The sequence below is a fragment of the Humulus lupulus genome, chromosome 2 (genome assembly GCF_963169125.1).
Source record: "Humulus lupulus chromosome 2, drHumLupu1.1, whole genome shotgun sequence".
In the NCBI taxonomy this organism is placed as follows: domain Eukaryota; kingdom Viridiplantae; phylum Streptophyta; class Magnoliopsida; order Rosales; family Cannabaceae; genus Humulus; species Humulus lupulus.
In genome coordinates, this window is record NC_084794.1 from 25,794,397 (window position 1) to 25,813,264 (window position 18,868).

Below are 18,868 nucleotides of genomic sequence, written 5' to 3' on the forward strand. Positions count from 1 at the left end.
AAAATAAATTTAAATATTTTAAAATATTATTATGATAATATAATATAATTTGAATTTTGTATTAATTATGTAAATAAATTTTATAAATAAAACTAAACAAATTTGGATTACACATTTTGTATCTAGTATATATATTATGATATTATGATGATTAGATATTGCTAAACAAGTTCAAATAAAACTAATATATTAACATCAATTTTTAAATGAAATGGCTTGACATATATATATATATATATAGGGTATTGCTCAAGTGGAGACGGTAAAAACGTCTGCACCGGTGGTATACCGCCCTCATGAAGAATCAGAGTATCTTTGCCTGTTTATGGATTGAACCCATTAATAATTCATTGATTCTGTCCAAGCTTGGATATCTCTTTGTAACGTAGGGACTAAATATATAGTTAATTGAACAAAAAATAAAGATAAAATCTAGTGAAGAAATTCACAGTTTCCACCTATTATACGAATGTAAATTAACCATATATGTGTTTGGCAATGGGACGTTAGGCTGTGGTTTCAGACGGGGTTTCAAAGCAATGCTACTGGTGGTTTCTTATTTGTGGATTTAGGGGCTCCGGAGTTGGAGAGTGAAGTTTCTCTGTCCAAGCACCGAAGCAGGTTCGACTCTGTTATTTTGGGGTAATTTTTGTGTGGTTCGTAGTGATGTTAGATTTGTAGCAGGTTTGTAAAATTATCACCAGTAATAATAGTTGATTTACAACTTAACTTAGCCCTGACCTACTGTGTTTAGTGATTTTAGTTTGGCATTCTGTTTGCTTGTTATGTTTCAATGCGAGGGGTTTGCAGGAAAAAAATGCTAAATTAAAGAAGAATGATGTTTATGCATCGAAGGTGTCATTTATGCTATTAGGTTGATGAAGAGGTACTGTTTATGCAGTTGAGCGGATTGAACTTTTGCTAAGGATTTGTTAAGTATTAAAGCATTTCTATTATTTTATATATATATAAATACATGATTTCATGACTTCCCTTTGGTTTGTTGGTTTTTTCTGAAGTAGTCTGTGAAAACTTATTTGAAATCTATTCCCATGAATTGAAAAAGGTTGTGGTGGTTATAGCTATGTATAATATTGTTATATATAAAACTAGGGACAACATATTCCAATACTACTGGGTTATGATATGTCATTAAAGTTTAACAATAGACTGCAATTAGTTTTGATTGGGAATTAAAGTCGTTTAAAATGACTGTTTTTACTGTTGTTAATATATTGCCCAATTTTGGGGGGTTTCTCCAATATGTTAGGGGAAGCTGATATTTTGGTGAAGCAATTATTATTTTAATGTGACACCATTGATGATGTGTAAATGTCGATAACCAATTTAAATTATTATATAATAATTATAATTATGGAAAGAAATGCTTTGTTATTGTAGGCAACTATGGATAGGGAAAAGTTAGGCGACATCTTGTTGGCATTGAATTCACATGAGAGTGAAGTGAAGGAATTGAAGCAGGAAATTGCATCTCTTAGACATGGTGTTTCCCAGCTTCGTTTGTCTGAGGTTAGAGAAGGAGAAGAGGGCAATTCTTTTGAAGTTTTTTTGGAGAAGGCATCTTTGGAAATGAGTGAATGTAACATTGTGAGTGAGAAATTGAGTAAATTGGATGGTGCAAATGTAGATATGGTGGAGGTGGGTCGTTTGGAAGATAAATTTAGTGTAGGAACACCGTCGATGAATTTGGGAAAGGTTGAGTTATCTAAATCAAAAACATTACAAGTGGAATTGGAGTTGCGAAAAGTTGATCCCGTTGATGGGGGGGTTAAAAATGTTCAACTTGAGTCGGAGGAGGTTTGTTTGGTTGACTTAAATGAGATAAGCGAAGTTGATAAGTTGCCTAGTGTGCTTGGTTGCGATGAGTTGGGTGTAGAAATTGGAGAGGGGCCTTCCAATATTGGTACTTTTACTCTAGAAATGAATGATTTAGAGGTTGATGGTGTTGATGGTAATAGTTTGAATGATAAGATTTTATTTGATCCTGAAGTGGGTAGGGAGAAGAAGAGTGGTGTATCTAATCATAGTGAGAAAGTGTGGTCTAGTTGTGTAGAAGGGAATGATTTATGTATGCAACTGGAAAAATTTACAGATATTGTTAGTGAGAGCAAACATTGTGATAGGATTTCATTGTCGACGACTGAAGAAAAAATAAAATGGCACTTTGAGGATGAAAGGAAATTGGTTTTGAAATTTGGAGGTAGTGGTTTTGATTGTGATATGTATGACATTGAAGATAGCGAAGTTGATAAAATTGTTGGGAAGGTATTGTTGATTATATTTTTTTGATTTTGGTGTACTAAATCCAATACAAATACATGTAGTTGGAATGATCTTAGAATCTACTTAACTTGTGGTGTTTGAATTTAGTATACTTTGGATCGTTGTTGCATTAGTGGAGACCTCTTAAGCCGAACAAAGTGGTCAAATTTGGAGTTGTTGAACGATTCTGAGGAAAAGTTGCTGAACTATGTGATGGACTCGAAATTACCTCCGGAGTAAGCTTTTGAATGCTTTGTATTTAAATATTTGGCCATGTTATATTTAAACAGATGATATAATTATTTGAACTAATTTTTTCATTTACAAGGGAGATAGTTTTCTTGGGAGACAAAGTAGTTGGGCGGAGGTCTGATTTTTTGAGTTTGGGAGATAAAGAACTATGCAGCGCAAGAGTGAGGATGTTAAATAAATTAGTAATTTTGAGGTTGGTCAATGAAGACTTATACTCAAATTAACTAATATGTGACAAGTTTTTTAATGTTGAAGGTTGTCAACTGTATGATTGATATTTTATCAGCGGTTGAAGTGGAAAAGAATGGGAAAAAGATGAGATTCTGGTGGGTCCCGACAGCTTTATCGGTTTGTATTAGTTAAAAGAATTTTGTTGTTCTTTTTGTATGCCATGTTGATGACAATATTGTTTGGTTTTTTTAATTTTCTTTTTGTAGCGGCCAGACAGTTTATGTTATAGTACTATAAGTAATAAAAAGACATGGTTTGAATGGTGTGGATAGGTTGATCAGTTGGAAAAGGTTAAATTGATTACTTTTATGAATATAATTTATGGTTTCGTATTTTATTGTTATGAGATTTTAGTAATTCTTATTGATGAGTATTTGGCAGGTTTACGTGCCTGTGCTTGCTAAAAGACATTGGTTTCTAGCCGTAATCAATATGTTTGAGAAGAAAGTTAATGTGTTCGATAACTTCAGCATTCCTTCGTATTTATTATGTGGTGGCATAATTATGTCGATGGTTTGTATATATTGTGTAGTTTTTGATTCACATTATAATTTTATTTTTTACAAATGTTTCAAAATTTATGAACTATCAATTTTTTACACATTTTGAATATTTTGTCTCTTTTGTGAACAGCTATGCTCCATGGACAATGCATTCAGTGAACAATTCAAAAAAGTTTACGGATCCGATTTTTCTTTTACACAATTTGGTATCCGTGAACCTATTTCCCATCGATACAAATGCGTTGATTATGATTGCAGTGTGTATGTCACAAGAATTCTTCTACAAGAATATGTGAAGGGAGTGTTAGGTGATGAAGCAGATGATGTGGTTGATGACTATGTTCCTGGAGTACCTATTCGAATAGGACCATTATATGTTAGTGTATCTGAATGTTTAAAAAAAATTGTGTGAAAATATACTTTTACTAATAATTAATGTCTCAATTGTATTAGGTACCGCGGGAGTTTGATTGGAAGGTTATAGGGGCACTAATTTTGACATCTTCACTGAACAAAAGAAGAGATTTTATAATAGAGAAAGCGTCCTGCGTTTGTTAACTTTGTTTTGTAATTTTGTGAGTAATGTGGATAGGCACACAATTATCAAATGCAAAGATTGCATTAGTTAGAAAGCTACTCTAAGGAAGAAGAAAAAGAAGATATTGAAGTGTATTGGAATCAATGAATGTGTTGATTTAAGTTTTGTAATATATTGCAATTTATCAATGATTTTATAGTTAATATACCTTATTTTGGATTTCTTTGTCCAGTCTACAATCTTTGGAGTAGCTTTTTTTTTTAGAAATAATAGTGATTTCAATTGACAAAATTAGGGAAAAGCTTGGTGTTGTTGAGGCTGTAAATTGTTGAAAAATATGTAATTAAAGATGTTTGAACTTAACCAATGAGCCACACGCGTGGCTGATATTTCAACCATGAAACTGTTAAACAACTATAGGAAGCAGTCACTAATTTTGGATGTTACTTAGATTAAAAAACAAACTGGTTATTATACAAAACTTTAGCACAAGTGGTCATATTAATTAATAATACAGAACTGGAAAATTTGGGAAACAATAGTTGTTTTTAAAGTAGACATATAAATGTCCATTAATAAACAACAACCTGATTATTGTAATTATGTTCTAAAAGTGAAGGAAGAACAAGTATTAATTTTATTCTTGCTGCTGCCCCACGACCCAGTATATGAATTGTTGATGGAGTCATTTTAATCTCCTTAGTTGTCCCTTTTGAAATCACTTTCGCTGTCTTCACCTGTCCATTGAACCTGCAATTTGATAAAGTTCAATTAGTTTTGATTTAAATATAATTCCTATTCTTATATTGTGGATTGTTATTTGATTTAAGGTACCATTTCCTCGTGGACATTTCAAGTATGGACTTGTAATTATTCAAGGCAGTCGTTGTTGTAATCATTTGTTGCATTAACTCTCTTTGAACCGCATCTATTTTTCGTATAAGTGTTTTTGGTGTTGACTGTGTTACCTAATATTGAATTTGAAAAAAATATATAAGATTGCTCTAAGTATTCAGAAAAAGTTTATGGAATGCTAGAAGGAAGGATGCAGCTGAGAAATAGATGTGTCTTTTTGTACTATAATTAAAATAAATAATGTTTGGAGTTCGTGGCATAGCGAGATAAAGTGAGATTAAATTTGTTTAATACAAAAATACACAGTGCACATACCAAGTGAGTTATAATATTGCAGTTAACTTGAAGTTATAATATTGAGTCATCATCAAATTGAATAACATACCTTGTGGTGTGTTATTGTACACAAAACTTCTCTTTTGTACTTTTCACAGTTCTCCTTTGTTTGTTCTTCCCAGAATTTTGATGCCGATTTACCAGACAAACACCACGGCTTTGTAATTATGACCAGTTTTTCTCTAACAAGCATTGACTTGGGTGGTAGTTGTGGTATTCGGTTGGGAACAATTCCACAGCTTTGCATTGAAACTCGCTCCCCCAAATACCACTCTGCTCCGTTTGGGCCAACCAGTAAGATTCGACTTGAGTTGGCTACCTCACTTAGGGCAACATAGTAAGGTTGAATTTCTTCATCTCCCCATGGACAGAGGTCAACCTGGTTAAATTAGAAATTTAGTGAATTTGGTTTCATAATTACAGTCTATACGCTAGCATAGCGTACATTTGATTTTACCTCGTCCAATGTTAGATGTGTTAGTTTTTCCCTATAGTACTTCAACAGAGTCGCAATCCCTATTGTTGGTGGAGGGCAATTACTCCACAGAAGGCTTCGTGGAAAGACTTTTGATGATATCGATTGTGGTGTAACACGTACACATGGTAGGTATTCCCTTGTCCAAACCTGTTATAAGGAGACAATTGTTTGTTAAGTTTCAATAATATATTAAAAATTAATGTTTTATACAACATTCTATGATGACTAGAAAAATGGCAACACAAACATGCCTCATACAGAGATTTTGTATTACCTCCCATGCTTTCCAAAGGCCTCCCATGCAGTGTGTGTTGTGTCTACATAAGTCATCCATTTGCTGGTACATAAAAGCCAATGCAGCTCCCCCCCAATTGAAAGATCCTATATCTCCTATACTAGCCAAACACGGTAAGTAGTACAAGTGCACCATCTTATTAGAACGTGCAAACAAAGTGCACCCAAGTAGTGTGAGTATGAAGACCCTAGTTAAAATATCATGGTCTTCAATATTTCTTAGTTGCATATTGCGATAAGCTGTGTATAGCCAACTCAATTTCACCCTTCTTCTTCCAATGGTTGCTAATGGTTGTCCTACTAACTTTGTTAGTTGTTCTATATTTTTGTGGATGCGTCTATCCATTTTCAATGGGTTACCATGCACTGGTATTCCAGAAATTGAACTAAAATCCTTGGGGGTCAATGTCATCTCTCCTAATTTCTCGAATATGAACGTATGTGTTGTGTCCCACCACTTCTCCCCAAGTACTTGTAATAGTGCAACATCCATTTCTGATTGGTTTATGCCGTCCACTAAAGGTTGTAATCCTGTCACTCTAACTCTATCTTTTACTGAATTTCGGAGCTTAGCATACCATTCGATGATTAGTTCACAATCTCCTGCCCCGTCAATATCAATCTCTTTCTCCTGACATGGTATATTAATTAATTTTGTACTCATAATAATACAAATTTTCAATTTTAAGATAATTTAAATAACCCACACCGACCTTCCCAATACAAATGGCCAAATTTTATGTTGTATGCATAAAAATAGAAACAAGTAAAACCAAACGAGAGGTGTAAGGACTAGGAATGACTTTTAATAATACGTTGGAATAAGTGTTTGTACAGCTAAATGCCTATATGAAATTGGAGCTATATATACTTAAATTGAGTACCTCAAATGAAAGGTGGTCCATTGAATTTAATCTGATAGTGTCCACTGAATTCCTTGTCCTTAATTTGTTTGGTCTACGAATGCCATGCTGTCCTTGGTGTACAATGATGTCTGAGTTGTGGTCGGATTTCCCCACCATGAATTCCTTGGTGCCAGAGCTGGAGGAGGAAGAGATAGGGGTGTCCGACTTACATACACGCTTGGAGGCCAGTTTCATCTTCACCTCATCGGACATGGTCATTCCTCTTTTCATGTTCCGTGTTTTGATAAATTTGATTACCAAATTTAAGCTAGATTGAAGTGACAGTTAAAATTTTAATCAAAAATGGGATGGGACAAATTAAGGTAATAGTACAACAAAGAGTTCAAATAAATTTGTGATTCCTACATGGCCAAATATGTATTCCCCAATGACAAATTAAACATATTTTCTAACCCCCACCTCAGGAGTGCAGTAAAGTTGTCATTTTTGAGATATGGCTTTTACTTGAGGATGCCATTCTTGTGTCCCTCCCTATGTTTTCCTAAACTTTGTTGCATTAGTTTGGAGAAGATATATGCTTTATATATATATATATATATATCACAACGAATGGTTTTGGTCGGTTTCTCAGGTCCCTAATTTTCCTCCAGCTACATTTTTAAACATAGATTTTCGTCTCTAACTTGAATGGATATTAAGTAAATAATAAATGGATGAAGTTAAAATGGAAAGTGATTTATTTAAAGAACATACACCTTTTAACGGATCTGGAATTTCTGCTTGCCGACGATTGGATTCGAAGGTTGTCGGCGGCTGCGATTTTTAATTCGGCGACCACCGTTGTCCACAGAATATTTTTGTACCCACCCAGCACCGCTGTCGAATCTGTTCGATGGTACAAGTATTCTACACAGACTTTGTGAAGGTTGGGAATGGAGTTTTGAGATCAGATTCACAATAGTTGTACAGTGTGAAAAAATGTTAAAGAGAAATCTGTATATTTTATCCCACAAATTAATTGACAACCTACCCAACCCAAACAGGTACACATGGTCTTTGTTAAAATAGGTGTAACGGTCCAAAATAGGCCAAAACCATTCAATTATAACTCTGGTTTTTAACTAACCATTTACACTGATAACCATGTGTAAATTGACATAGCTACCCTCATACATTGTTTTATGGAGAATATTACTGAAGCATGAGAAGTACAGATAAAAGATAAAATACTATTGTTTAAGAGAGGTGTATTCTGAAATGGTGTGACAGGATAAAATTTTATTATGTTGATAAATTAAAATTTTATAATATTACATTAATTAAATTCATAATAATTTATATTGCATTGTCATTAACTTTGATATTTTTTATAAATTAAAGTTATATTTTTTAGGGCATTAACTTTATTAGGGTATTAACTTTATTACTTTTATTTTTTTAGGGCATCAATTAGTGATTTAAAAATTGTATTTTGAAAAAGTATTATTCTAAAAAAAGATTCTAGATTTAGTGTATGAATATGTTCTAGATTTAGTGTCTGAAGACTATTTTTGAATTCTATAAGAATGAATAATTTTTTTGTAGAAATTCTAAAAATTGAATATATAACATATATTTTTTATTTTTGGTATAATAATAATTGAAAGGAAAATATTTTTTTTTATTTATTTGTTGTAATTATTATTTGATCAATGAATTTTTTTAGAAAATAAATTGTAATTTAGAATTAAATTATATTGTTATATGATTTTATAATTAATTATTTTACTAAATTTATATAGATAAACATTTTAAAAAGTAATTGACTTGTAAAATGGACAGAAGAAAAAAAAAATCAAGACTGTAAGAAAAATTAAAGAAAATTAGGAAGAAATTTTGTTTTTTTAAAAAAACTCAATTTACAATTTGTGGAGTTAGAAAAATATTTTATTTTGTTAGCTATTTTTATTTTATAATATTTAACTTTTAGTATAGAATTGAAATGATAAATTTATATTTATTTATTAATAGTAATTTTTTTTTGTAATCTTGATTTTATAAAATATTTTATAATTACCTTAATTTTATTTAAAAAAATATATTATAAATTAGAATCAATTGCATCCCTTTGTATAATTTTACAATTAAATAATTTCACAAATATAGTTATAAAGGTGAATAAGAATTTAAAATTGAAGCAAATACCCTTTTTATTAAAAAAAAAAGAGAGTAAATAATTTAACACCAGAAGTGTAGAAAGAAAAAAAAAAATTTGTCAGTAAAGAGAAATTATTGTACATAACATAGACCTTAAAAAAATGTAAAAAGTCTATTAATATATAATGAGAACATAAGAAACAAGTAAGAAAACGTGAAAACATTATTTCCTAAATCCTTTGATAAATTAGAGCTTGTTTTTAAAAATTATTTTAAAAAATGATAAACCAAACAACCAAACAAGATTTTTGTGTACGTCCACAACTTTTAAATTTTAAAAACATAAAATATGATTGGAATTCTATACCAATCACACCCTTAATTATTTATTAAATTAAATAAAATATGTTATATATAATAATAATTAATTAATATGTTGTGGGTATAAAATTTCAAAAAAAGTGTTATTATTTATACACATGTGTAAACAGCCCTAAAACAAACATACTCATAATTGATGTAGAGGCACATTAACCTTAATAAACAGGAACGACAATACTAAAATAAAAACTTAAGCCATTATTTATAGCAAAATCAGGTCTTTGCTTCCAACGCATAATTAGTACTACAATTAGTACTACAAGGGGCATGTCCAAAACAGATTGTGAAATAGTTCTAGGCAAAAGTCGTGTTTACTAACACAAACCATACAAAATATTGAGTCTGTTCCGTAACCCCAAACAAGTTCAAACTCGACGAAAATATAGTACTTAATCCTTAAAACTTAATCCTTAAAACTGCAGAAACCTCCCAACGATAATACATAACTATTTATCATTACTGTTGTTGATCCCAGTAGATGGACCTGTTGTGGGTGGAGTAGGTTTGGGACCAGCACCATTGAAGTAGGCAGCCATCTGAGAAGACAGACGATCTATTTTCTTATTGCACTCCATTTGTCTGATTTCGATGTTATCGAGTTTGCTCATGGTATACTGTTGGAAGAGTTGTGGATCTATCACCATCAATGGCGGCGACGATGGTTGTGCCTCCTCAGATGCATATGGGGAAGCACCGAAGTCGGTGTAGTCTGCACAGAAGCACCCATCGCTCTTATATCCACTGGCTTGAAAGAGATTCCTCATAATGCTGAGGGTTAATAAATTAGGACAACATTTTTTAGTATATAACAACATTAATAGATTATATTCATCATCTGATTTGAAATAAAAACTATGTTCAACAAACTAAATTAAAAATAGATATAACTCATACTATGTTAGGCTGATTACCAAAAATTATAAATTACAAAGTTCAGAATGGGTAGAAAATGAATACCTTCCTCCCCGTCCCCACATTTCTTGCCTCCCATTCTTTGTTGTTCCTCCGCATCGCTGGTGTCAGAAGAGAGTTCATGCAAAACAATATTGGCTGACCTCTCTTGGATTTCAATGGACGGCGACATAGTGGGTGGAAGGTTTGGGTGAAAACCTTGGTCGTGGTTTACATTGACTTCAAAGTCGTCAGAGTAGTACGGAGTGCTGCCTGTAGAATAGTCGGACCAGTTGTTTGATTAAGCAAACTCCCTTCTGGAACGTGAAGATTTCCTACCATTTTTTTTTTTGGAAGCCATTGTTCTCTTGTTTGAGCTACAATCTGAAGCGTAAACATTAAAAGACACAGAAGGTCAAATATTAATAAATGAAATATATATTAACAGATTCACACGCAAGGCAATAAATGAAAAAATGATGGTTTCAGTTCGGATGGGACTGTCCAAACCGTGTCTACACGGTATTTATTATTTTTGCAGTGCCATCATTGCAAGAGTTTTTTTTTCACCGTTAGATGAACCAATATCAATCAACCAATTTATCCTTAGATTTTTGTTTTTTTGTTTTCTCTCAAACACATTTCCCTTTCACATGCATGCAGGAAAATCTTTGATTTCCATGTATTGGATCCACATGATGATATTTTTCCTTTATTATATAATAAAACTATCCTATTTAATTGGTTTAAATAATGTATTAATAAGTATACCATATATGAAATGGTAAAAATTAAGTATAATATTATGTATATTTAAAGTCTTTCAGTTAATTACTCTAAAACGACTTCTCAAAATTTATGATGGTATTAGTACAAATAAAATATGAAATTTATTGTACAAAATTATAAGTGACACTATTTTTTAATACACGATGATTAATTATTTACACGTTGGTTTCAAAATCAAACGGTTAATTAATGGTTATATGAAAAATATAAATTGTAAATCGATGGGAATCGATGAGGGACTCGATGACACAGGCTTTGGGAATTTATTAGAGCATACATCGATGGAAATCGATAGGAATCGATGGGGGACTCGATGACACAGGCTTTGGGAATTTTAGAGCATACATTGTTGGCACTCGATAAGAATCGATGGGGCCTCGATGGTACAGGCTTTTGGGTAGTTTAGGGAATACCTCGATAGGCATCGATATAGATCAATGGGGCCTCGATGGTACATGCTTTTGGGTAGTTTAGGGAATACCTCGATAGGCATCGATACAGATCGATGGGGCCTCGATGGTACATGCTTTTGGGTAGCTTAGGGCATACCTCGATATGGATCGATAGGAATCGATGCGAAAAGGTTTTGGGAATTTTAGAACACACCTCGATATGTATACATTTAATTGGTTTGAATAGTGTATTAATACGTATACCATATATCAAATGTTAAAAATTAATTATATTATTATGTATAATTAAAGTCTGATTATGATGGTATTAGTAGAAATAAAATATGAAATTTATTGTACAAATTTATAAGTGACACTATTTTTTAATAGACTGATTAATTATTTACACGTTGTTTTCAAAATCAAGCGGTTAATTAATGGTTATTGATTTTTAAGCGGTTAATTAATGCAAAAATATAAATTGTAGAAAATATATATATATATATAAAGGCGTGTTTTATTGATTTTTAATGCATGCTTTTCTCAAACCCTGCTTCTTCGTCTTCTACGAACAACACCAACCAGGGCAGCCAAAGGTCGGACTTCACGATCGGAGAAGGGGAAGGACAAATGTCTAGAAAGCCAACTAGATTTTTAGGAAACGTCGAGAACGTGAGGGATTTCGTTTTATATCTACAATATGTGTATGTGCCTGGTTATTTTTGTTGGTTTTTATTGATAGGATAGCTCGGGGTTGGCAATGAGAAATGTGGGTTTTTTTCGATATTTTCATGAAACTCGATAGGAATCGATAGGTATTGATAGAGATCGATGGGGAGTCGATGATACAGACTTTCGGACTTTCATAGCATACCTCGATAGGCATCGATATAGATCGATGGGCCTCGATGGCACAAGCTTTTGGGTAGTTTAGGGAATACCTCGATAGGCATCGATAGGGATCGATGGGGCTCGATGGTACAGGCTTTTGGGTGTTTTTAGGGAATACCTCGATAGGCATCGATATAGATCGATGGGGCCTCGATGGCACATGCTTGTGGGTAGTTTAGGGAATACCTCGATATGCATCGATATAGATCGTTGGGGCTCGATGGTACATGCTTTTGGGTAGTTTAGGGAATACCTCGATAGGCATCGATATAGATCGATGGGGCCTCGATGGTACAGGCTTTTGGGTGTTTTTAGGGAATACCTCGATAGGCATCGATATAGATCGATGGGGCCTCGATGGCACATGCTTGTGGGTAGTTTAGGGAATACCTCGATAGGCATCGATATAGATCGATGGGGCTCGATGGTACATGCTTTTGGGTAGTTTAGGGAATACCTCGATAGGCATTGATATAGATCGATGGGCCTCGATGGTACAGGCTTTTGGGTAGTTTAGGGAGTACCTCGATAGGCATCGATAGGGATCGATGGGGCTTGATGGTACAGGCTTTTGGGTGTTTTTAGGGAATACCTTGATAGGCATCGATATAGATCGATGGGGCTCGATGGTACATGCTTTTGGGTATTTTAGGGAATACCTCGATAGGCATTGATATAGATCGATGGGGCCTCGATAGTACGTATTTTTGGGTAGTTTAGGGAGTACCTCGATAGGCATCGATAGAGATCGATTGGGGCCTCGATGGCACAGGCTTTTGGGTAGTTTAGGGAATATCTCGATAGGCATCGATATAGATCGATGGGGCCTCGATGGTACAGCTTTTTGGGTAGTTTAGGGAATACCTCGATAGGCATCGATATAGATCGATGGGGCCTCGATGGTACAACTTTTTGGGTAGTTTAGGGAATACCTCGATAGGCATCGATATAGATCGATGGGGCTCGATGGTACAGGCTTTTGGGTAGCTAAGGGCATACCTCGATATGGATCGATAGATATCGATAGAAATCGATGCGAAAAGGTTTGGGAATTTTAGAATAGTGTATTAATTTTTAATAGACTGATTAATTATTTACACGTTGTTTTCAAAATCAAGCGGTTAATTAATGGTTATTGATTTTTAAGCAGTTAATTAAGTGGTTAATTAATGCAAAAATATAAATTGTAAAATATATATATAAAGGCGTGTTTTATTGATTTTTAATGCATGCTTTTCTCAAATCCAGCTTCTTCGTCTTCCACAAACAACACCAACCAGGGCAGCCAAAGGTCGGACTTCACGATCGGAGAAGGGGAAGGACAAACGTCTAGAAAGCCAACCAGATTTTTAGGAAACGTCGAGAAGGTGAGGGATTTCTTTTTATATCTACAATATGTGTATGTGCCTGGTTATTTTTGTTGGTTTTTATTGATAGGATAGCTCGAGGTTGGCAATGAGAAATGTGGGTTTTTTTTCGATATTTTCATGAAACTCGATAGGAATCGATAGGTATCGATGGGGAGTCGATGATACTGTAATGCCCCAACTCCAGGGACCGTTACGGTGTGCCTTGTAAACAGTGCTAAACTCGCTAATCGAGTCATTTGGCCAAAATCGTGAACTAAGTATGATTAGCGGTTTAGGGATTAAACATTTTGGATAAGTTGTAACGTTTCACTAGAACCTTTAATATATATACATTGGGATCCCGAAAATAAAGTTTCAGAGTTTATTACAGAAAATATATACAACAGGCCGTTCTAAGCGGCAAAACAGGGTTCAACCCTAGTTCCACTTTAAAACCTCGGCTGTGGCGGACGAGCAGCTGCATATGTACACGTCATCACCTAAGCTCTCCAACTCAAGGATGGTCCAACTTCCTCTTGCCTTTACCTGCACCACGTAGCACCCGTGAGCCGAAGCCCAGCAAGAAAACACAGAATAACATGATATAATATCAACAATAACCATAATAACCACTCAAGACTATCAGTCCAAGCAAATAGGTGACAATAGCCAAAAGTCACAATAATGAGCATCGCTCCTTCTAGCCATGTGACGATAGGGTCACCAGGGCTTAGCTGATAAGTGATCTTTTCATAAGTTTGATTAGGACAGGTGCATGATGAATGGTCACCAACATAACCTTCCTCCCGACCCTAGAGTCGTGCAATGGAAAGCGTCCCCTGGCCATGTGACAAACAGTCAGCGGGGTCATATACCTTGGCCATAAACATCTGGTCATAGACCAGGCAAGCGCTTATAAGTTCTCATTGACCTTCCGGTCGGTCCAGCACTAATACCCCATATGAGTCATTCAGTGCCTACCTCGATTAGATCTAATCTTTAATTGGCCCGGCGTTCACAACGTACTGCCACTTCAGACTCCTGGGTCGGTAAAACACGACCAGTGCTCAGCCCGTGGTGAACGTAACTAATAAGTCACAGCTTCACAGACGGATCTGGCACCATTGTCGATTCTGACTAATAAGTCAGCGCCATACACAGGTAAGCCATGCCACCAACATATACCACATGTCCAATATCCAATAACAAGTATTCAGCATGCTTACACAACATATATTAGTACAATTAGGACTATGCATTAACACAGAGGCTCAAGCTCTGAATGGTATCACACCCAATATACAAAGCATGTCCTAATCACATGTTTCTCATGCATCATATGCAATATATCCAGCAATCCAACATGCACCAATAACAGCCATGCATGTCACATTTAACAGTCAACCAACATGCATCAAGAATAGCCATGCATGTCATACATAATAATCAACCAACATGCATCAATAATAACCATGCATGTCCCATATACACAGGGTGCAGTTTTCTTACCTCAAAGCCGAGCTAGAACGATTAAGAGAGCGACCCTTGAGAACGATCAACTTTTAGTCCTTTAGCGGTCACCTAGTCATAACCAAATATAAGGTATCATTAATAAAAATGATAACTGAGTGTTCCCAAACCAAAACCCAGCCCCCGAGACCTCAAATACTACCCAACCGGGTACTAGGTCCAACCCCGAGGCCTATGGTTTGAATCCCTAAGCTAAAAACCACTTTTAGCAAAATTTGGCCTTAAGGGCCGCGGCCCCCAAAAGCTGTGCCGCGGCACGCCCCCAAACAGAGAGGCCCCCATCTGCCATACGCGCATGGGCCGCGGCACGCAAAAGCTGTGCCGCGGCACCCAGCCCAGTTCAGCCTAAAACCAGCACGCGAACTCAGAATTTTCCCCTGCGTTTTCCCTTAGAACCAGCCCCTCAAATTAGCCAAAAACCCCTTCCAAACACTCATTCAAACCTCTAGACACCACCCATAACCTCCCCTCATCAAAACCCAATCTAATCACCCATCAAAACCCCTTTGAATCCAAACTTCCAACAAGAAATTAAAGCTGTAAAACCAAAGAAGAAAACAGAGTATCACCTGAGTTCAAAGACTAAAACTCACCTCAAACACAACTTTGAATCCCCTTTGATGGTTGTTACAGGTTCCCTAGCTGCCACCTTTAATCCCCTAGCTCAACACCTCCATTTGAGCTCTCAAAATCCAAGGAAAGGTGAGGAAGGATGCTTGTACGGGATGGAAGGGAGAAAGAGATGATATGCTCTGTTTTACTCTGCCTTCTACAGCCTACTAAATCTCATGTATATCCAAGCCAAATTACCTAAATGCCCCTAGGTCTTTTAAAGGCTTCTAAACACTCCCAAGGGTAAAATCGTCCTTTACAACCTATACCGTTAATCATAATTAACGCTCTCCAATTCCCGCTATTCTCAATATTCTCAATCATCAATAAATCGTATCTCATTACCCTTTAATTCCCGGTAATGCTCTAATCATTAAATTCACCCCGAGACTCACCCCGAGCCCCGAACTTAAACCCGTTATGACTAGACCGAACGCTTACACTCCATGATCGTCTCATGTCGATAAGCTCGAACCAATCCACCTTATAATGTGGCTATACTAGTCAATCACAATCATGCACCCAAAATATACAATTACGCCCACAGTGGCCAAATTACCAAATTACCCTCATAATTAACATATGAGCCCATATGCATGCATTCACCATCATATAATAATATAATTCACGTAAACATGCATATAATCATTAAATATTATAATAAATCAATTATGGCCCTCCAGCCTCCTAATCAAGGTCCTAAACCTTATTAGGAAATTTGAGGCATTACAGATACAGACTTTCGGACTTTCATAGCATACCTCGATAGGCATCGATATAGATCGATGGGGCCTCGACGGTACGAATTTTTAGGTAGTTTGGGGAATACCTCGATAGGCATCGATATAGATCGATGGGCCTCAATGGCACAGGCTTTTGGGTAGTTTAGGGAATACCTCGATAGGCATCGATAGGGATCGATGGGGCTCGATGGTACAGGCTTTTGGGTGTTTTTAGGGAATACCTCGATAGGCATCGATATAGATCGATGGGGCCTCGATGGCACAGGCTTTTGGGTAGTTTAGGGAATACCTCGATAGGCATCGATATAGATCGATGGGGCCTCGATAGTACGTATTTTTGGGTAGTTTAGGGAGTACCTCGATAGGCATCGATAGAGATCGATTGGGGCCTCGATGGCACAGGCTTTTGGGTAGTTTAGGGAATACCTCGATAGGCATCGATATAGATCGATGGGGCCTCGATGGTACAAATTTTTGGGTAGTTTAGGGAATACCTCGATAGGCATTGATATAGATCGATGGGGCCTCGATGGTACAGCTTTTTGGGTAGTTTAGGGAATACCTCGATAGGCATCGATATAGATCGATGGGGCCTCGATGGTATAGGCTTTTGGGTAGTTTAGGGAATACCTCGATAGGCATCGATATAGATCGATGGGGCCTCGATAGTACGACTTTTTGGGTAGTTTAGGGAGTACCTCGATAGGCATCGACCGAGATCGATTCGGGCCTCGATGGCACAGGCTTTTGGGTAGTTTAGGGAATACCTCGATAGGCATCGATAGGACTCGATAAGGGGCCTCGATGACACTCTGGGAATTTTAGAACATATCTCGATTGGAATCGATAGGACTCGATGATACAAGACTTTTTTTAATTTGATAACACACCTCGATAGGACTCGATAGGGACTTCATAAGACTCGAGCTTACATGGCTTTGGGATTTTTAGGACCCACATCGATAGGACTCGATATGACTAAACTTGGGTTTTTTGCCTTTCCTCGATAGAACTCGATTGTTTCTGCCTCGATAGTAACTGCCTTAGCAGATTGTATTTTTTGTTTTTTTTAACTTTTATTTTGTTTTTTTTAACATATTCTTTGTTATTTATTTTTTTCAGATGCGTGAACTTATTGTGCCTTTGGAGAAGCACTTTCTTGGCCGTGTCACTTACAGGGGTAGTGCATACTTGGATACCCTTGTAGAGCAATTTAAGAGGAATGGTCTTATTGAAAGGGCACAGGCATGCCCGTTGGGGCAATTCTTTAAGGCAAAACAGTTTGGTTTTTCTGGGGTTCTGCTGCATCAGCTAATGTTGCGCAAGGTACAAAGTAAGAAGCCTGAAGAGGGTCAGTTCTACTTGGGCAACACTCTTTGTAGATTTGGTATTGCAGAGTTTGCCCTAGTTACTGGGGTAAATTTTGGGAAATCACTGTCCTCGGATGAATTGAAAGAGCATCTTTCAAGTGATCGGATTATCCAGGAATATTTTAATGGTCATTCGAAGGTTAGTTTTGGTCAATTGGAAGATGCACTGAAGGCCTCCACAAACCCAGAAGATGCATTTAAGCTGGGTTTGTGCTATTTGATAGAGGGGGTACTAAATGCCCCAGAGAAGACAACAATGATATGGGGAGATTCCCTAAGGATGGTTGAGGATATTGATTACTTTTTCAAGTATCCTTGGGGGAAGTTGTCATTTAAGAAGGTTATCAAAGGCCTTCAAAAGGACATGAAGAAGCAATTGAAACACTACGAGGAGAAAACGAAAGAGGGGTCAAGCAAAAAGCAGAAGGAGACGAAGTATACTTTCAATTGCTATGCACCCGCAGTTCTTTACTGGGCTTTTGAGGCCATGCCTTCTTTCGGGAGTAAGTTCGGTGAGAACAGTGGGAATCAGATTCCCAGGATGCTCAGCTGGGCTACGAAGACTGATATCACTTTTTCGACAGCTCTGTTGGCTCCTATATTCGCCAATCGTCGAGTAAGTTCCATTTTCTCTTGTTAAATATCACAAATTAATTGATTAACGATTTACTTTATTAAAGTTTTTCTGACACATGTTATTCAACTATGCAGTTAGTGGTATTTTCCATGCTGAAGCCACGTCCCAATGAGGTAGTCTACTACAATAGCCTCCCAGAAGTTGATTCTAGGTTATTCCCGGAGTTGGAGGCTGGGACTGCAGTGGATGAAGTAGTGGTACCTGAGAAGGAGGCAGCCAAGCTAGCAGAAGTCGCAAAGGAAGCCTCCATTTTTGATGAGGATGTCGAGAGGGTTGATGAGCGCACTTCACAGGCCTGTGCAGCTTCATCTAGTCAGGTTGCCCAGCCTGATTATGAGCAACTTTTGCAGAGGCTGAAGAGGGTTGAGGAGGGCCAGGCAACCTTACTACAGAATCAGACCATGATCCTGGCTCATCAGACCACGATCATGGCTCAGTTGGCGCAGGTGCTCTCACTGGTCTCAGGTCGATCAACCGACGTCAAATCAGATACAGAGTCTGATATGTTGCC